Consider the following 18,929-nt stretch of genomic DNA (forward strand, 5'->3'; position numbering starts at 1 on the left):
TCCTTCATTGAAACACATGTGAACTCATCCCTTTTTGGCGTGGAAGCAAGTCATCCTCATTTCGAGGGACTGCCTATGATTATTTCAAGATGATCCTAAAGGAGCATGTAAGTTCACCAGATGTGTATTCACTAGCAGTGGTTTATGACTGACAGTTCATGGGTTTTTGGTGCTATTGATGAAACTCTTTCAGCATTAGTCATATCTTGTACGCCTCTGTTAGTCAGACAAACACTTCTTGACATGCTTTGCTTCTCTCTCATGACTCTATTTCTCTGTTCTGGTCTTTCTCTCCTCAATGGGGCTCTATATTCCACTTCCTCTTCTATGGAGCTCTCCAGCAGAACCAATTAGCACAAATTTAGCTTGCAGCGAGGCTGACCACACTGCCAATGGGATTAAGCCATTTCTGGATAACAGTTCAAAAAGAATAAAGGAAGCAATTTAATTTTTTTTAAACTGCAACACTGTCTGACGTCTGGAGAGAACGATAACAGAATAGTAGGGAGTAATGGGGAGAAAGTCACTTATGATGCAGTCCATGTAGTTACATTTCCAGTGCTTGAAAGTTACTGCGTCTGTCCCATTCAAGAGTATATTTTCTGTAGCTGTACAACAACAAAGAATTGCATTTATATAGCGCCTTTAACGCAGTAAGACATCCCAAGGCATTCACAGCAGCGTTATCAAACAAAATTTGACAATGCCACATAAGGAGATATTAGGACAGGAACTTGGTGGAAGAAGTAGGTTTTAAAGAGCGTCTTAAAGGAAGAAAGAGAGAGCTAGAGTGGCGGAGAGGTTTAGGGAGGGAATTCCAGAGCCAAGTGCCTAGGCAGTTGAAAGCACGGTTACCAATGGTGGAGCGATTAAAATTGGGAATGCACAAGAGGCCAGAATTGGAGGAGTGCAGAGATTTTGGCAGATTGTAGGGCTGGAGGAGGTTACAGAGATAGGGAGAGGCAAGACCATGGAGGGATTTGAAAAAAACGATGGGAATTTTAAAACTGAGATGTTGCGGGACCTGGAGACAGTGTAGGTCAGTGAATACAGGGGTGATGTATGAACGGGATTTGGTGTGAGTTAGGATATGGGCAGTAGAGTTTTGGATGAGCTCGTTAATGGAGAGTGGAAAATTGGAAGCCTACCAGGAGAGCATTGGAATAGTCAAGTCAAGAGCTAACAAAGGCATGGATGAGAGTTTCAGCAGCAGATGAGCTCAGGCAGGGTCGGAGCGGGCAACATTATGGAGGTGGAAATAGGCAGTCTTGGTCTTGGAGCAGATACATGGTCAAATAGGACAGCAAGTTTGCGAACAGTCTAGCCCAGCCTCAGACAGTGGCCAGGGAGAAGGATGGAGTTGGTGGTTAGGGAGCGGAGTTTGTGGTGGGGACTGAAGACAGTGGCTTGTGTCTTGTCAATATATAGTTGGAGAAAATTTCTGCTCATCCAGTACTGGATGTCGGACAAGCAGCGTGACGAATCAGACAGTGATGGCGTCAAGAGAGGTGGTGGTGAGGTAGAGCTGGGTGACATCAGCTTACATGTAGAATCTAAAGCTGTGTTTTGGATGATGCTGCCGAGAGATAGAATGGAGATAAGAAACAGGAAGGGACCAAGGATAGATCCTTGGGGGACACCAGAGGTAACGGTGCAGGAGTGGGAAGAGAAGCCAGTGCAGGAGATTCTCTGCCTACAGAACAATGGAACCAGCTGGCAGTCCCACCCAACTGGACGATGGAGGAGAGGCTTTGGAAGGGCCATTTAAGTCCTGTGGCATGGGTGGAAATCTGATCGGTGGGGGTTCAAATATGGAGTTCCGGGAAAGCTGAGCAAGGATTGGGAGGCGACAACACGATCAATGACGTTGGAGAGGAAACGGAGGTTGGAGATGGGGTGGTAGTTTTCAAGAACAGAGGGGTCCAAGGTGGGTTTTTTGATGATGGCAGGTTTGAAGGGGAGGAAGACAGTACCTTAGGAAATGGAACCATTAACAATATCAGCTAACATGGGGAAGTTGGGTGGTCAGTAGTTTAATGAGAATAGGATTGAGGCAGTAGGGCGTGGGCTTCATGGACAAGTTGAGCTTGGAGAGGGCATGAGGGGAGATAGGGAGAATCTAGAGAAAGATGTGAGTTCCAGGTTAAGACATGGGAGAACCTTAGGGGAAGTTTGGCTTGGTGCGCTCGGGGAATAAAGGGAAACAGCAGAAGCAGATGAATGGATGGTTTCTGTAGTGTATGAATAAAGAGTCTGACCAGATACTGTGAGCTCAAAGTAAAGTGTGACCTTAGTCTTTTAATTCAGGTCTCCAGAGTGCCTCTCCAGCCTGCGAGGCCTCCTTAAGTACAGGTGCTCCCAAGGGATTGTGGGATCCCTTGGGGCTCCAAGGGATGAGCCCTCTGGTGGTTAAACAAGGCACTTACAGGTTTACATATATAACAGTCTCAATCTGACACAGAAGTTCATGAGCTCCTCACACAGTACTATGAATGCAAACATTTCCCAGTCTCTCGCCATTTAAAAGGTATTCTGCTTTTTTTGTTTTTCCTAACAAAATGGATAACTTCACACTTCCCCACATTGTATTCCATTTGCCATATTCTTGCCCACTCAGTCAACCTGTCTATATATCTCTGCAGCCTCTTTGCGCCCTCCTCACAGCTTACTTTCCCACCTAACTTTGTATCATCGGCAAACTTGGATTCATTACGCTCAGCCCCTTCATCTAAGTCATTAATATAGATTGTAAATAGCTGAGGCCCAAACACTGATCCTTGCGGTACCCCGCTAGTTACAGCCTGGCAAACCGAAAAAGTCTCATTTATTCCTACTCTCTGTTTTCTGTCCATTTACCAATCTTCAATCCATGCTAACGTATTACCCCCACTCCCATGAGTCCTATTTTATGTGTGGCACTTTATCAAATGCTTTTTGAAAATCCAAATACACTAAATCCAATGGCTTCCCCCTATCTGTCCTACTAGTTACATCTTCAAAAAACTCTAATAGATTTGTCAAAAAGATTGCCAAAATTGCCCTGCACCCCATTTGGAGGCGGTAACCGAAGTCCTGCCCCAGCCACAAATTTCGGGTTACCGCCCCTCACAGGATGTGGAGCGCAGTGCTGCCCGCTCCACTTCCTGTTGGGGTGGTGCCCGAGGTGCTACATGGGCAGGATCGGCAGCACTACGCCGCTTCTCCATGTAGCGCTGATGCGTTTCAACACCCATCCCCTTCCATTAAAGGGGAGGGCCGCTGCAAACTCTGCAGGCCCTTTAATGGCCTCCACTGGGCCACCAGGGCTGCGGGGTGCCGTGGGCGCAGCCCGGCACCCAAACGAAGTACCGGGCTGCACGATTGCGGTCCGGACCTCGCAATGGATGGAGCACGGGCCGAGCGGTGAGTCGGCCGAAGAAAAAAAATGGCGGCACATGGCGTAATGCAGCTCCCCTTTAACTTCTGCCCCGGGAGCGGAGGTCAGCCCGGTTCATGACCCGTGAAGTTGGCACGGGCATCACTCATAGCAGTCTCGCGGTGCGTTAGCCAATTTCTGCTGCGGAGCAGACAGGGGTGCTAGTAGTGGGGCACGGCGCTACAGTGTTCACGCCTCCGCTAACTCCCACCCAATTTTGCAGGAGCCGGTCACGCTGCACCCCCCCCCCCCCCCCCCAGAGCAAAAACAGGCTCGTGCCCTGTTCGTGCCCCTCTCCCCAGAGGTGCTACGGGAGGTGCAGAATAGGACAATTTCACCCTCCATGTCCCTGGGAAGCGCCTTGGGACATTTTTCTACATCAAAGGCACTATTTAAATGCAAGTTGTTGTTGTTATAAACTACAGATGGTTCATTGAGAGGATTATCTATTATTAAAATATTACAGAGGAATCTTCGGGTTGATGACTACCAGAGTGAATATCGGAATAAATGAATTCATTTGAGGATGAAAGCCAATGAATACCTTCTTGTATTACCACAATACAATTTCATTTGCATAAACTAGCAAATATTGCAGAACAGATAGCTGTAAGGAAGTCATAGTGGATAGATTTACATGTAATTAGGTGCGATTTCTTTGCAGGGAAATATGGCATTATTTTCCTGAAAATAACATGGGCTGGATTTTGTGTTGAGAGTAACGGTGAGGCTAACAGGAGCATAAATTGGGTAGAAATATCCAGAGTATGCACATGTGCAGTCAAAAGGAGAAATCCTGAAGTTCCAGTCTGAGTTACCTTGCTCCTACACAGACTGCACTTGGCATTGAAATCCATGTAAGTGCATGATGCTGTGACACTTACCCACTAGTCACCCACTCAACATGGCAGAACAAGTTAGGGCTGGCGCATTCAGGTGTAAGAGAATTTTTTAATAGTGACATAAGTCTTAATTACTGCCAAACAACCTTTCTGGCACTAGAAATTGTATTTCACAAGTCTGGAGTCTCATCCCTTCATAATTTATTTAGTGCTGGAGATTTAAAAAATATGTAAATAATGTTTTTGTAAGTGTTTCTGTCTATCGCTTTTATCTTTCTCTCTCTCTCTCTCTCTCTCTCTCACTCTCTTTCTCTCTCTCTCTCTCTTAATACTATCTTTCTTTCAATTGCTTTATTTTACTTTCTGCACATGATTTAAATCTAACTTATACTTCCTGGTTTAGACACTGCATGGCTCAGTGTGGATTCTTTAATCTGGTTGGTTGAAGAGCCCCGCTGTTGCTTGCTCTGCTCACACACACCACAGATCCCTAGTAGATGGTGCCGCGCTGGATCAGATGCCTGATGGCAGCCAGTCTCTGCTCAAAAGCACACAAAAACTCTGTGAATGGCGAGTGCTGTCCTTTGCTGCTGACTGCAAAATTATGGGCAAGTATTGTCATTCTTTCCCTGTGTAACGGGGGAAACAGAGGAGCAGGAGAGTATCTTGTCTTTGTCACCAATGCAAATATTTCCACATCCTCATAAATTTTCATATGCAAATTATATTTGTTGGAACACATGCACAAAATGTAATTCCTTTGCAAAATGTGGAGGATAAGCTGTCTCTGGGAATCAACTTCAAGATTTTCATCCTCAGCTTCCAATCACCCCTATCTTTGAAGTCTCCTCCAATTGTATTCCCCTCCACTCCTCTGACACTGGTTTACTTCTTATTCCCCATTCCTACCACTCCATCGTTGGTAAACACTCCGACAGCCATTATTTCCTCACCTTCTGGAACTCCCTTAGCATCTAACCCCCAGCCCTCAAAAGCTTGCTCTTTCAACATTTTCACCATTCCTAATCCCCCCATCCTTCTCTCCCTCTTGCTAAAAGTCCACTCGTTACCCACTGTTCTGTAAAATGATCAGGGGCACCTCTTTGTATGTGAAGAATGCAATAGAAATATCGCCAACGCGACCTGGATGGGAACACCTCCAGCAACACCAGGGATAAGAAGAGGAGCTAGCAACTGCAGGAGAAATCAAAGAGGGGGACTAAATCGACATCAACAGGATCCAGGTACCTGATTGGAGTGAGGACAAGCCCAGCGGCGGGGTCGGGACAGAAGCAGGAGGAGCGGCGAGGCGCGGAGATCGGGGCCCAGGAACGCGAGGAGCGGCGAGGAGTGACAGTCGGGGCCCAGGAGCGGTGAGGTCAGGGCTCAGGAGCGGAGCGAGGTCGGGGTCCAGGAGCGGTGAGGTCGGGGCCCAGGAGCGGTGAGGTCGGGGCCCAGGAGCGGCGTGGTTGGGGCCCAGGAGCGGTGAGGTCAGGGCCCAGGAGTGGTGAGGTCAGAGCCCAGGAGTGGTGAGGTCAGGGTCCAGGAGTGGTGAGGTCAGGGCCCAGGAGTGGTGAGGTCAGAGCCCAGGAGTGGTGAGGTCAGGGTCCAGGAGCGGTGAGGTCAGGGCCCAGGAGTGGTGAGGTCAGAGCCCAGGAGTGGTGAGGTCAGGGTCCAGGAGTGGTGAGGTCAGAGCCCAGGAGCGGTGAGGTTGGGGCCCAGGAGCGGTGAGGTCGGGGCCCAGGAGCGGTGAGGTCGGGGCCCAGGAGCGGTGAGGTCGGGGCCCAGGAGCGGTGAGGTCGGGGCCCAGGAGCGGTGAGGTCGGGGCCCAGGAGCGGTGAGGTCGGGGCCCAGGAGCGGTGAGGTCGGGGCCCAGGAGCGGTGAGGTCGGGGCCCAGGAGCGGTGAGGTCGGGGCCCAGGAGCGGTGAGGTCGGGGCCCAGGAGCGGTGAGGTCGGGGCCCAGGAGCGGTGAGGTCGGGGCCCAGGAGCGGTGAGGTCGGGGCCCAGGAGCGGTGAGGTCGGGGCCCAGGAGCGGTGAGGTCGGGGCCCAGGAGCGGTGAGGTCGGGGCCCAGGAGTGGAGCGAGGTCGGGGCCCAGGAGCGGTGAGGTCAGGGTCCAGGAGCGGTGAGGTCGGGGTCCAGGAGCGGTGAGGTTGGGGTCCAGGAGCGGTGAGGTTGGGGCCCAGGAACGGTGAGGTCGGGGCCCAGGAGCGGTGAGGTTGGGGCCCAGGAGCGGTGAGGTCGGGGCCCAGGAGCGTTGAGGTTGGGACCCAGGAGCGTTGAGGTTGGGACCCAGGAGCGGTGAGGTCGGGGCCCAGGAGCGGTGAGGTTGGGACCCAGGAGCGTTGAGGTCGGGGCCCAGGAGCGTTGAGGTTGGGACCCAGGAGCGTTGAGGTTGGGACCCAGGAGCGGTGAGGTCGGGGCCCAGGAGCGGTGAGGTTGGGACCCAGGAGCGTTGAGGTCGGGGCCCAGGAGCGGTGAGGTTGGGGCCCAGGAACGGTGAGGTCGGGGCCCAGGAGCGGTGAGGTCAGGGCCCAGGAGCGGTGAGGTCAGAGCCCAGGATCGGTGAGGTCAGGGCCCAGGAGCGGAGCGAGGTCGGGTCCAGGAGCGGAGCGAGGTCGGGGTCCAGGAGCGGTGAGGTCGGGGCCCAGGAGCGGTGAGGTTGGGGCCCAGGAGCGGCGTGGTTGGGGCCCAGGAGCGGTGAGGTCAGGGCCCAGGAGTGGTGAGGTCAGAGCCCAGGAGTGGTGAGGTCAGAGCCCAGGAGTGGTGAGGTCAGAGCCCAGGAGCGGTGAGGTCGGGGCCCAGGAGCGGTGAGGTTGGGGCCCAGGAGCGGCGTGGTTGGGGCCCAGGAGCGGTGAGGTCAGGGCCCAGGAGTGGTGAGGTCAGAGCCCAGGAGTGGTGAGGTCAGGGTCCAGGATCGGTGAGGTCGGGGCCCAGGAGCGGTGAGGTCGGGGCCCAGGAGCGGTGAGGTCGGGGCCCAGGAGCGGTGAGGTCGGGGCCCAGGAGCGGTGAGGTCAGGGTCCAGGAGCGGTGAGGTCGGGGTCCAGGAGCGGTGAGGTTGGGGCCCAGGAACGGTGAGGTCGGGGCCCAGGAGCGGTGAGGTTGGGGCCCAGGAACGGTGAGGTCGGGGTCCAGGAGCGGTGAGGTTGGGACCCAGGAGCGTTGAGGTCGGGGTCCAGGAGCGGTGAGGTTGGGGCCCAGGAACGGTGAGGTCGGGGTCCAGGAGCGGTGAGGTTGGGGCCCAGGAACGGTGAGGTTGGGACCCAGGAGCGTTGAGGTTGGGACCCAGGAACGGTGAGGTCGGGGCCCAGGAGCGGTGAGGTTGGGACCCAGGAGCGTTGAGGTTGGGACCCAGGAGCGGTGAGGTCGGGGCCCAGGAGCGGTGAGGTTGGGGCCCAGGAACGGTGAGGTCGGGGCCCAGGAGCGGTGAGGTTGGGACCCAGGAGCGGTGAGGTCAGGGCCCAGGAGCGGTGAGGTCAGAGCCCAGGATCGGTGAGGTCAGGGCCCAGGAGCGGAGCGAGGTCGGGTCCAGGAGCGGAGCGAGGTCGGGGTCCAGGAGCGGTGAGGTCGGGGCCCAGGAGCGGTGAGGTTGGGGCCCAGGAGCGGTGAGGTCAGGGCCCAGGAGTGGTGAGGTCAGAGCCCAGGAGTGGTGAGGTCAGGGTCCAGGAGTGGTGAGGTCGGGGCCCAGGATCGGTGAGGTCGGGGCCCAGGAGCGGTGAGGTCGGGGCCCAGGAGCGGTGAGGTCGGGGCCCAGGAGCGGTGAAGTCGGGGCCCAGGAGCGGTGAGGTCGGGGCCCAGGAGCGGTGAGGTCGGGGCCCAGGAGCGGTGAGGTCGGGGCCCAGGAGCGGTGAGGTCGGGGCCCAGGAGCGGTGAGGTCGGGGCCCAGGAGCGGTGAGGTCGGGGTCCAGGAGTGGTGAGGTCAGAGCCCAGGATCGGTGAGGTCGGGGCCCAGGAACGGTGAGGTCGGGGCCCAGGAGTGGAGCGAGGTCGGGGCCCAGGAGCGGTGAGGTTGGGACCCAGGAGCGTTGAGGTTGGGACCCAGGAGCGGTGAGGTCAGGGCCCAGGAGCGGTGAGGTAGGGGCCCAGGAACGGTGAGGTCGGGGCCCAGGAGCGGTGAGGTTGGGACCCAGGAGCGGTGAGGTCAGGGCCCAGGAGCGGTGAGGTCAGAGCCCAGGATCGGTGAGGTCAGGGCCCAGGAGCGGAGCGAGGTCGGGTCCAGGAGCGGAGCGAGGTCGGGTCCAGGAGCGAAGTCGAGCCCTATGAGTTGCGCAGCATGGACCAGCAGCAGGGTCGGACCAGCAGTGAGGTAATGAATCCCAGGGAGAGAGGACCTGCAGGAAAGAGGAAGGACAGTGTCTTCGAAATGAGTGTCCTTGACTCCATCCCGCAGCATGCTATCCGCCACCATCTCAACACAACCTCAACCCGGCATGAGGTAGAAAAGGCCATCAAACAACTGAAGAACAAGAAGGCCTCAGGAGCAGATGGAATCCCCTCCGAAGCACTAAAACATGGTGTTGAAGATGTTGACAATGGCTTGGTGTTCGGCCTCCAAGTGTGCGCAAGATGCATGATCTAATTTCTCTTATCTGGAAGGAGGTGAGCATGCCAGGGGACCTCAGAGACGCCGTAATCATGACCATCTTCAAGAAAGGTGACAAGTCCGATCGTGGTAATAACAGAGGAGTTTCCCTGTTGTCAGCCACTGGGAAAGTCATTGCAAGAATCCTCCTCAATCGCCTTCTCCCTGCAGCTGAAGAGCTCCTCCCAGAGTCGCAATCTGGATTCCGCCCACTAAGAGGCACAATGGACATGATCGTCACCATGCAGCAAATACAAGAGAAATGCAGGGAACAGCACCAACCCTTGTACCTTCTTTGACCTCACAAATGCCTTTGACACTGTCAACCGTGAGGGATTATGGAGTGTCCTCCTCAAATTCGGTTGCCCTCAATAATTTGTCACCATCATCCGCCTGCTCCACGATGACATGCAAGCCGTGATCCTGACCAACGGATCCACCACAGACCCAATCCATGTTCGGACCGAGGTCAAGCAAGGCTGTGTCATCGCATCAACGCTCTTCTCGATCTTCCTTGCTGCAATGCTGCATCTCACCCTCAGCAAGCTCCCCGCTGGAGTGGAGCTAATCTACAGAACAAACAGGAAACTGTTCAACCTCTGCCACCTCCAGGTCAGATAAAAGGTCGTCCCATCCTCTGTCATTGAAGTACAGAAAGCAGACGATATTTGCGTCTGCGCACACTCGGAGGCCGAACTCCAAGCTATTGTCAACACCTTCACCGAAGCATACTAGAGCATGGGCCTTACACTAAACATCTGTAAGACAAAGACCCTCTACCAAGCTGCCCCCACCACACAGTACTGCCCCCCAATCATCAAAATTCATGATGAGGCCTTGCTCAACGTGAACCATTTTCCATACCTCAGAAGTCTACTGTCAACAAGGGCAGACATCAACGACGAGGTCCAACACTGCCTTCAGTGTGCCAGTGCAGATTTCGGTTGCCTGAGGAAGAGAGTATTTGAAGACCAGGACCTCAAACCCGGCACCAAACTCATGGTCTACAGAGCAGTAATGATACCCGCCCTCCTATATGCTTCAGAGAAATGGGTTACATACAGCAGGCACCTCAAAACACTGGTGAAGTACCACCAACCCTGCCTCTGCAAGATCCTGCAAATCCATTAGCAGGATAGGTGCATCAATGTCAGTGTTCTCGCTCAAGCCAGCATCCCCAGCATCGAAGCATTGACCACACTCAATCAGCTCTGTTGGATGGGCCATGTCATCCGCATGCCCGATACGAGACTCCCAAAACAAGCGCTCTAATCGGAGTTCCGACTCAGCAAGCGGGACCCAGGTGGGCAAAGGAAATGCTTCAAGGACACCCTCAAACCCTCCTTGAAAAAGTGCAACATCCCCACCGACACCTGGGAATCCCTGGCCCAAGACCGCCCAAAGTGAAGGAGAAGCATCCGGGATGGCGCCGGACTCATCGAATCTCTTCACCGGGAGCAAACTGAAGCCAAGCGTAAACAGCAGAAGGAGCGCACGGCAACCCAGGCTCCCCACCCACCCGTTCCTTCAACCACCGTTTGCCCCACCTGTGGCAGAGACTGTAGGTCCCGCTTTGGACTCATCAGTCACCTGAGCACTCACTTTTAGTGTGGAAGCAAGTTATCCCTGACTCCGACTATGAGAAGAGAAGAAATATGTTGTTTTAGTACAATCACTATACACAGTAGGTCATTCAATATCTGTAAAGAGCAAAGACAGGGTCATAGAATCATAGAATAGTTACAGTACGGAAGGAGGCCATTCGACCCGTCGAGCCCATGCAGAGTCTCCCACTCCCTGCCCTTTCCCCTTAGCCCTGTAAATTTTTTCCTTCAGATACTTATTCAACTCCCTTTTGAAAGATAAAATTGAGTGTGCCTCCACCAACCTTTCAGGCAGTGCATTCCAGATTTTAACCACTCGTGTAAAAAAGTTTTTTCTCACATTGCTTTTGGTTCTTTTACCAATCACCTTAAATCTGTGTCCTCTGGTTCTGAAATTTTGGGTGTGTAATCCCTGCACAAAGTGGAGAAAAAACATCCAGGAAGGCACCGAACACCTCGAGTCTCGACACCGAGAGCAAGCTGAAACCAAATATAAAGAGCGGAAGGAGCGCACGGAAACCCAAGCCCCCCACCCACCCGTTCCTTCAACCACTGTCTGTCCCACCTGTGACAGAGACTGTAGGTCCCGCATAGAACTCATTAGTCACCTGAGAACTCATTTTTAGTGTGGAAGCCTTTATCGGAGTGAGATATGAATTAATTGTACTATTTACTTCCAAGTTATACAGGTTAATTATACATATAACTTACTCATGTGCCACCGCTAAATATGGAAGTAGGCTAGCAGGATAATGCTATATCAAAGAATTATTGGTCCCCTCCCAGCCCTGTTGTGATTTAGGACAAATCTAAATGTTTCAAAAAATATTTAATCACCTATACAAATTTTGTTTTAAGTGTTAGTTTCCTCTTTTATTCTTCCTTTAGTGGAAAAAATACAGACACGTGTAAATAATGCCTATAGAATACAGGAAAATATTGCTGCATATATAATTGCTGGTCAGATTTTTTTTGGGGGGGAAAGTGGACGCTAACTTTTTATTTGCAATATTACACCATTTCATTAAATTCATCTACAGAATTGTGCAGCTATCATTACATTATTTGGTGTTAAATTATGTAGATAACATACCGTATACATATTTTTAATAGTTTAGTGCTTATTCCGATTTTGCAGATAGAGCTTTGTAAAATGTTGTTGAACTGAAACAAGTAGAAACCTTCCATGCAATGTAATTGAGATCTTTAATTACTTCCAGCTGAATAAATACATTTGGAAACACTTAATCCATTTGATTAAAACTTATGCACAATATCTGAGTAGCTGAAATAATATATTTGATAGAATTATCGTGTGGTGCAATAAAGAATGTTTCTAATAACGAATAGAAAATGATTCAGACGGAAAAGTATTCACTTGACAAAGATATGCAGCTGAAGTGTGATTTAGCGTGACTTACTGTCTTGTTGTTTTTGTTACCCAGCGGTATAGCTAAATTAAGGGAGCAATCACGGAACAGAATTGTATCCAGGATAATATACATCACTTCATTTTGGATTATTTCACAGACTTCTTAAAGTCTGTTAGCCTAAAAGGAGAAATCAATGATGGGCAATCATTTCTTTCGTTTACCTGAATCTCATCCTAATATTCAAAACATTCTAGTAAATCAAAATAAATTGTCAATTATTCTATAACACCAAGACTTGACAAGACTTTAAAGTTGAGCTTAACTTTGTATTGTCTTTGACCCTATTCAGCCCCTTGAGCAAGTCCTGCCATTCAATTAGATTATGGCTGATCTGTGAATAATAAACTATTTACAAACTTGATTCTTTTGTATACCTGTGGTCACTGCTCATAACATTCCTGAAGTCTTTAGAATTGATTGCTGAGATGAAGGAAGTAGCTGTAAAGACCTGGGGCTAGATTTTCCACTTTTTCTGCATGCATAACATCCACTTAACATCCATTTTAACGCTGAAATATATAACACTCAGATACCGCCCATTTAGCCACAAAATGGAAACTGATGCCCATTTTTCGGTCACTTATCAGTGAGCGTTACTTTCCCCATGTGTGTAACACCGGGAAAAAATAGTACCGCTCGCCACTTTTTTTGGGCCGAATCATCAGAATGGGTGAAACCAACGGCCATAATGTCAGTCAGCGTTACTTTCCGCATGTAATTAACAGCGTGATTCAATAATACCGACCACCCGCTTTATTTTGTCGTAAAGATCACATTTGCCGAAACTAATGCCCAGGAGATTGCCAAGCGTCACTTTCACCACCTCTCCCACATCTCGCCTACAATATCGCTCGCCCAAAAAACTGCTGGGAAAAAGTGGAACTAACCGGAACTACTCACAACATTATGGACGTCATATTCTAAATCACCATCATCATCACAGGCAGTCCCTCGGAATCGAGGAAGACGTGTTTCCACTCCTGAAGTGAGTTCTTTGGTGGCTGAACAGTCCAATACGAGAACGACAGACCCTGTCATAGGTGGGGCAGACAGTCATTGAGGGAGGGGTGGATGGGACTGGTTTGCCGCATGCTCTTTCTGCTGCCTGCCCTTGATTTCTGCACGCTCTCGGCGTTGAGACTTGAAGTACTCAGCGCCCTCCCGGATGCACTTTCTCCACTTAGGGCGATCTTTGGCTAAGGACTCCCAGGTGTCAGTGGGGATGTCGCACTTTATCAGGGAGGCATTGAGGGTGTCCTTGTAACGTTTCCTCTGCCCACCTTTGGCTCGTTTGCCGTAAAGGAGCTCCACACAGAGCACTTGCTTTGGGAGTCTCGTGTCTGGCATGCAAACAATGTGGTCTGCCCAGCGGAGCTGATCAAGTGCGTTCAGTGCTTCAATGCTGTGGATGTTAGCCTGGACGAGGACGCTGATGTTGGTGCGCCTGTCCTCCCAGGGGATTTGTAGGATCTTGCGGAGACATCGTTGGTGATATATCTCCAGTGACTTGAGGTGTCTACTATACATGGTCCATGTCTCTGGGCCATACAGGTGGGCGGGTATTACTACAGCCCTGTAGACCATGAGCTTGGTGGTAGGTTTGAGGGCCTGGTCTTAGAACACTCTTTTCCTCAGGTGTCTGAAGGCTGCACTGGTGCACTGGAGGCGGTGTTGAATCTCCTCATCAGTGTCTGCTTTTGTTGATAAGAGGCTCCCAAGGTATGGGAAATGGTCCACGTTGTCAAGGGCCGCGCCTTGGATCTTGATGACTGGGGGGCAGTGCTGTGTGGCGAGGACAGGCTGGTGAAGGACCTTTATCTTACGGATGTTTAGCGTAAGGCCCATGCTTTCGTACACCTCAGTAAATACGTCGACTATATCCTGGAGTTCAGCCTCAGAATGTGCGCAGATGCAGGTGACAGAGGTTGGGGTGATCTTGGAGGTGGCAAAAGTTAAGCAGCTTCCGACTGGTTCTGTAGTTTAGTTCCACTCCAGCGGGGAGCTTGTTGACTGTGAGGTGGAGCATGGCAGCGAGGAAGATTGAGAAGAGGGTTGGAGCGACGACGCAACCCTGTTTGACCCCGGTCCGGACGTGGATTGGTTCTGTAATGGATCCATTGCTAAGGATCACGGCCTGCATATCATCGGGGAGCAGGCGAAGGATGTTGACAGACTTTTGGGGGCATCCGAAACGGAGGAGGAGGATGCTCCATAGACCCTCGCGGTTGACAGTGTCAAAGGCCTTTGTGAGATCGAAAAAGGCCATGTATAAGGGCTGGTGCTGCTCCCTGCATTTTCCCTGCAGCTGTCGCACTGCAAAGATCATGTCCGTTGTGGCCCGTAGGCGACGAAATCCGCATTATGATTCCGGGAGGAGCTCCTCGATCACAGGGAGAAGACGGTTGAGGAGGACTCTAGCGACAGCTTTCCCAGTGGCTGATAGGGAGATTCCCCTCTAATTGCCGCTGTCGGACTTGTCCCCTTTTTTAAAGATGGTCACGATCACTGCATCTCTGAGATTTCCCGGCATGTTCTCCTCCCTCCAGATGAGAGAGATGAGGTCATATATCTGCACTAGCAGCGCCTCTCCGCCATACTTTAGCGCCTCAGCAGGGATTCCATCCGCTCCCGTAGCCTTGTTCTTGCGCTGTCTTATGGCTTTTCCTACCTCGTGCAATGTTGGAGTTTTACTGAGGTGGTGGTGGGTAGCATGCTGCGGGATGGAGTCAAGAACACTCGAGTCAAAGGCAGAGTCTCGATTGAGGAGATCTTTGAAGTTCTCCTTCCAGCAGGCCCTGACTGCCTCGGTGTCCTTGATGAGTGTTTCCCCATTCTTGGCCAGTATGGGGTGGTGCCTTGGGAGTTTGGACCGTAGGTAGTCTTGATTGCAATGAAGAATCCTCGCACATCATGGCTGTCGGCCAGTTGTTGTATCTTCTGTGCTTTTTCCATTCACCACCTGTTCTTTAGGTCCAGGGTTTTTTGTTGGACCTCAGCCGTCTGTAATGTTGCTTTTCTGCTCCCGAGTTGGGTTGTTGCTTGAGGCTCAGAAATGCTCTGCACTTGCGATCTATTAGTTCTTGGATCTCCTGATCATTCTCAACAAACCAGTCCTGGTGTTTTCTGGTTGAGTGACCAAGTGTCTCTTCACAAACACTGGTTATGGAGGCCTGGAGGGCAGACCAAGCACTGTGGGCATTGAGCATCTCAGGGTCATCAAGGCACGCCAGATTAGCTGTGAGGCACTGGCTGTAAAGGGCTCTCTTAGCTGGGTCATTAAGTGCCCCGGCATTGACTTTTTTGTGGCACTGCTTCTGCTGTCCCCTTTGCTTTGGGGCTATGTTAATATTGATGATGGATCGGATTAGGTGGTGGTCCATCCAGCAGTCATCAGCTCCGGTCATGGCGCGGGTGATGCGCACATCCTTGTGATCCCTGGCTTGGACGATGACATAGTTGAGCAGGTGCCAATGTTTCAAGCAAGGGTGTTGCCATGATGCCTTGTATGTGTCCCTCTGGTGGAACAGGGTGTTGGTGGTGTGAAGTTCATGTTTTAGACATTTCGTCAGGAGTAGGGTACCGCTGGAGTTGGATTTCCCTACCTCCTCTCTGCCAATCACACCTCCCCAAAGGGCTTGTCTTTGCCGACCCTGGCATTGAAGTCACCTAGGAGGATCAATTTGTCGCCCTTGGGGACGTGGGACAGGGATTTTTCGAGGTTGGAATAAAAACCCTCTTTGGTTTCATCCGTTGCATCGAGTGTTGGGGCGTATACACTGATGACTGTGGCGCATTGGTCCCAGGATAGGGTGAGTCGGAGAGTCATGAGGCATTTGTTAACCGTGCAGGGGAAGTTTTGAGGCGGTCGACCAGCTCATTTTTGAAGGCGAAGCCAACTCCGTGAAGGCAGCGTTCTTCCTCTGGTTTTCCTTTCCAGAAGAAGGTGTAACCTCCACCTTGTTCCTTGAGCTGGCCTTCCCCTGCCCGCCGGGTCTCACTTAGGACGGCGATGTCGATATCAAAGCATCTAAGTTCCCGGGCAACAATGGCGGTGCGGCGTTCCGGCCAGTCGCTGTTAGTTGTCCATGAGGGTCCTAATGTTCCAGGTCCCGAATTTCATGTTAATGGAGTGGAAGATGCCTATGCATGAGTTCTTTTAACGTGGGGTGGCCATTGCAGACTGGCCACTACACGGGCTTAGCTGAGCAAGGTCTTGGTCCAGTGGCAAGGGGGTCCAAGACGACTAGAGACCAGGCACTGCTGTATGAGCCTAATTGCCTACGGCGAAATGTTGGCCGCAAGTTCGGCACCGAGTAGCGCCCTTGATGGTAGGTGGTCCGAGGTTTAGTTGGGGGCAGGCAGTAGGAAGGTCAGTTGTCCACTGGAGTTCTGGATGGGAGGTCAGCAAGGAGTGGGAGGGTGAGAGAGTCATAGCCGTGATGCTCACCAGTAGAAGAGGCCAGGTCGTCAGTGGGGAAAGAGAGGTCCAGCCATCAACGAAGAGAGAGATGTAGGCTCGCCACTGGAGGGATGTAGACCTGCCGCAGGAGGGGGGGTGATGCCCCGCTGGCCTGGTCGGAGGCACATCTGCTCTCCTATCCATGATAAAGAAATGTGTCCTGACTGGGGACTGGGCGCCCGCACACAGGGCGTGCCCCGAGGAAGTCAGGTCATTTCAGAGACGGATGGATGAACTCTCCGTCCAAGCTGACTGTCTGTTATGGGGCAGCCGGGTAGTCATGCCCCAGAAAGCAAGGGAAGCGTTCATCAGGGAACTCCACAGTGAGCACCCTGGCATCGTGTTAATGAAGGCCATTGCCCGGTCACACGTGTGGTGGCCAGGGATTGACTCAGACCTGGAACACTGGGTTCGCAGGTGCACAACGTGTGCCCAGCTGGGCAATGGTCCCAGGGAGGCCCCACTCAAGCCCATGGCCCTGGCCCACCAGGCCATGGTCACGTATTCACGTGAACTATGTGGGCCCGTTCATGGGAAAAATGTTCCTGATCGTTGTCGATGCATACTCAAAATGGATCGAGTGCATCATATTGAACTCGTGCATGACATCCATCACTGTGGAGAGTTTGCGTACGGTTTTTGCGACCCACGGCTTGCTGGACATCCTGGTCAGCGATAATGGCCCGTGTTTTACCAGCCATGAATTCCAGGAGTTTATGTCGGGCAATGGGATCAAGCACGTTCGGACAGTGCCGTTCAAGCCGGTCTCCAATGGCCAGGCGGAACCGGCGGTCCAAGTCATAAAGCAAGGCATGCTACGCATCCAAGGACCCTCCCTTCAGTACTGTCTATCGCGCCTCTTGCTGGCCTACAGGTCACAGCCGCACTCGCTCAGGGGAGTTCCGCCAGCGGAACTCCTCATGAAATGCATACTCAAGACGTGGCTGTCCCTCATTCACCCAGCCCTGGCAGATATTGTTGAGGGAAAGCTTGAGTCCCAAACCGAGCTCCATGATCGAGGCTCAAGAGGCATGTGTATAGAAATGGATGACCCGGTATTTGTTCTTAACCATGCTTTGGGACCCAAATGGCTTGAGGGCACTGTAATTGGCAAAGAAGGAAACAGGATCATGGTGGTCAGACTAAACAATGGGCAGATATGCCGCAAACATTTGGACCAAGTAAAAACAAGGTTCAGTGCAGACATGGAGGAACCGGAAGAAGAGCATGATGAGATAGCATCCACACCACTGCCAGCGTACGAGCAACAAAGACAGCCCTCAGCATGCACAGTCCCTGCGGCCAGCCCGGACAGGCCGGAATCACCTCAAGTGACAGAGATGCGTGCTGAGGCTCAGCCACCAGAGTCACAACTGCGGCGCTCCACGAGACCTAAGGAGGGAGGTGATGTCATGTATTTCACCATCTTGCAATGACTATAAGTATGTAACTGTAACTCATGCATACTGTACCTGTACCCTTATAATGCACACCCTGACCACTGGGAGTGAGCTCCTCGCCTGGGCTTCCAGGTATAAAAGGGGAGGTCCCACCCAGGATCAGCACTCTTCAGTCCTGGAAATAAAGTGAAGGTCACAGAGTGACCGCATCTGATATATCCATGCCTCGTGTGAGTTTGTAACAAGATGCAGAGACATTACACCTATGACCAGGGAGGCTCAGACTGAGAGGGTTTTAGGATTCTACTGAATTGCTAACTTCCCCAAGGTGCAGGGAGCAATAGACTGTATGCACATCGTGATGCGGGCACCTTTTCAGGATGCAGAGGTTTTCAGGAACCGCAAGGGATTCCACTCCCTGAATATGCAACTCGTTGTCGACCACCAGCAAATCATTATGGCAGTGAATGCTAAATTCCTGCATGAGAGCACTGTATCTGACTTGTTTAACAATCAACCACAAGGTCAATGATGGATGTTTGGTGATAAAGGATATGACCTCTCTACCTGGCTGATGACCCCCCTGCGTGACACCCATACTGAAGCCGAGAAGCAATACAACGAGAGCCACAGAGCCACTCGCAATATCGTGGAGAAAACCATTGGAGTGCTTAAGCAGCATTTTCGATGCCTGTAGTGAGCTCCAATACCACCCTGAGCAGGTAGCTCAATTCGTGGTGGTGTGCTCCGTGCTGCACAACTTAGCTATCAGGAGGGGACAAGAATTGCCTGAAGAGTCTGACAGTCCACCTCAGCAGAGAGAGGAAGAGGAGGACGAGGAGGCGGACACTGACATCGGCCCAATCAGGCTGACGCTGAAGCCATGCCCCCGCCCTCCTGTAGACTGCATGAAAGGGCCCATGGTGGCATGATAGCTGCAAGACTCTTATGTCAGGAGCTCATAAATGAGCGCTTTACCTGAAAGAACATTGGTGGTATTTACAAGGCTGACACACGGCTGGGTGTGCAGATCATACATCAATGGTGGGCATCACCTTGGTGACAGTTAAAGTTTAAGTTGATTGAAGTTAAGTGTAATTATACCCTTTGATGTTGAGGAATCACCAGCTATCTGAGCCAATGCACAACAAGGTTTTGTTGAATAAAAAACATTTAAACCAAACATTTGTCTGA

This window comes from Pristiophorus japonicus, chromosome 13 (assembly GCF_044704955.1).
Source record: "Pristiophorus japonicus isolate sPriJap1 chromosome 13, sPriJap1.hap1, whole genome shotgun sequence".
Taxonomy (NCBI): Eukaryota; Metazoa; Chordata; class Chondrichthyes; family Pristiophoridae; genus Pristiophorus; species Pristiophorus japonicus.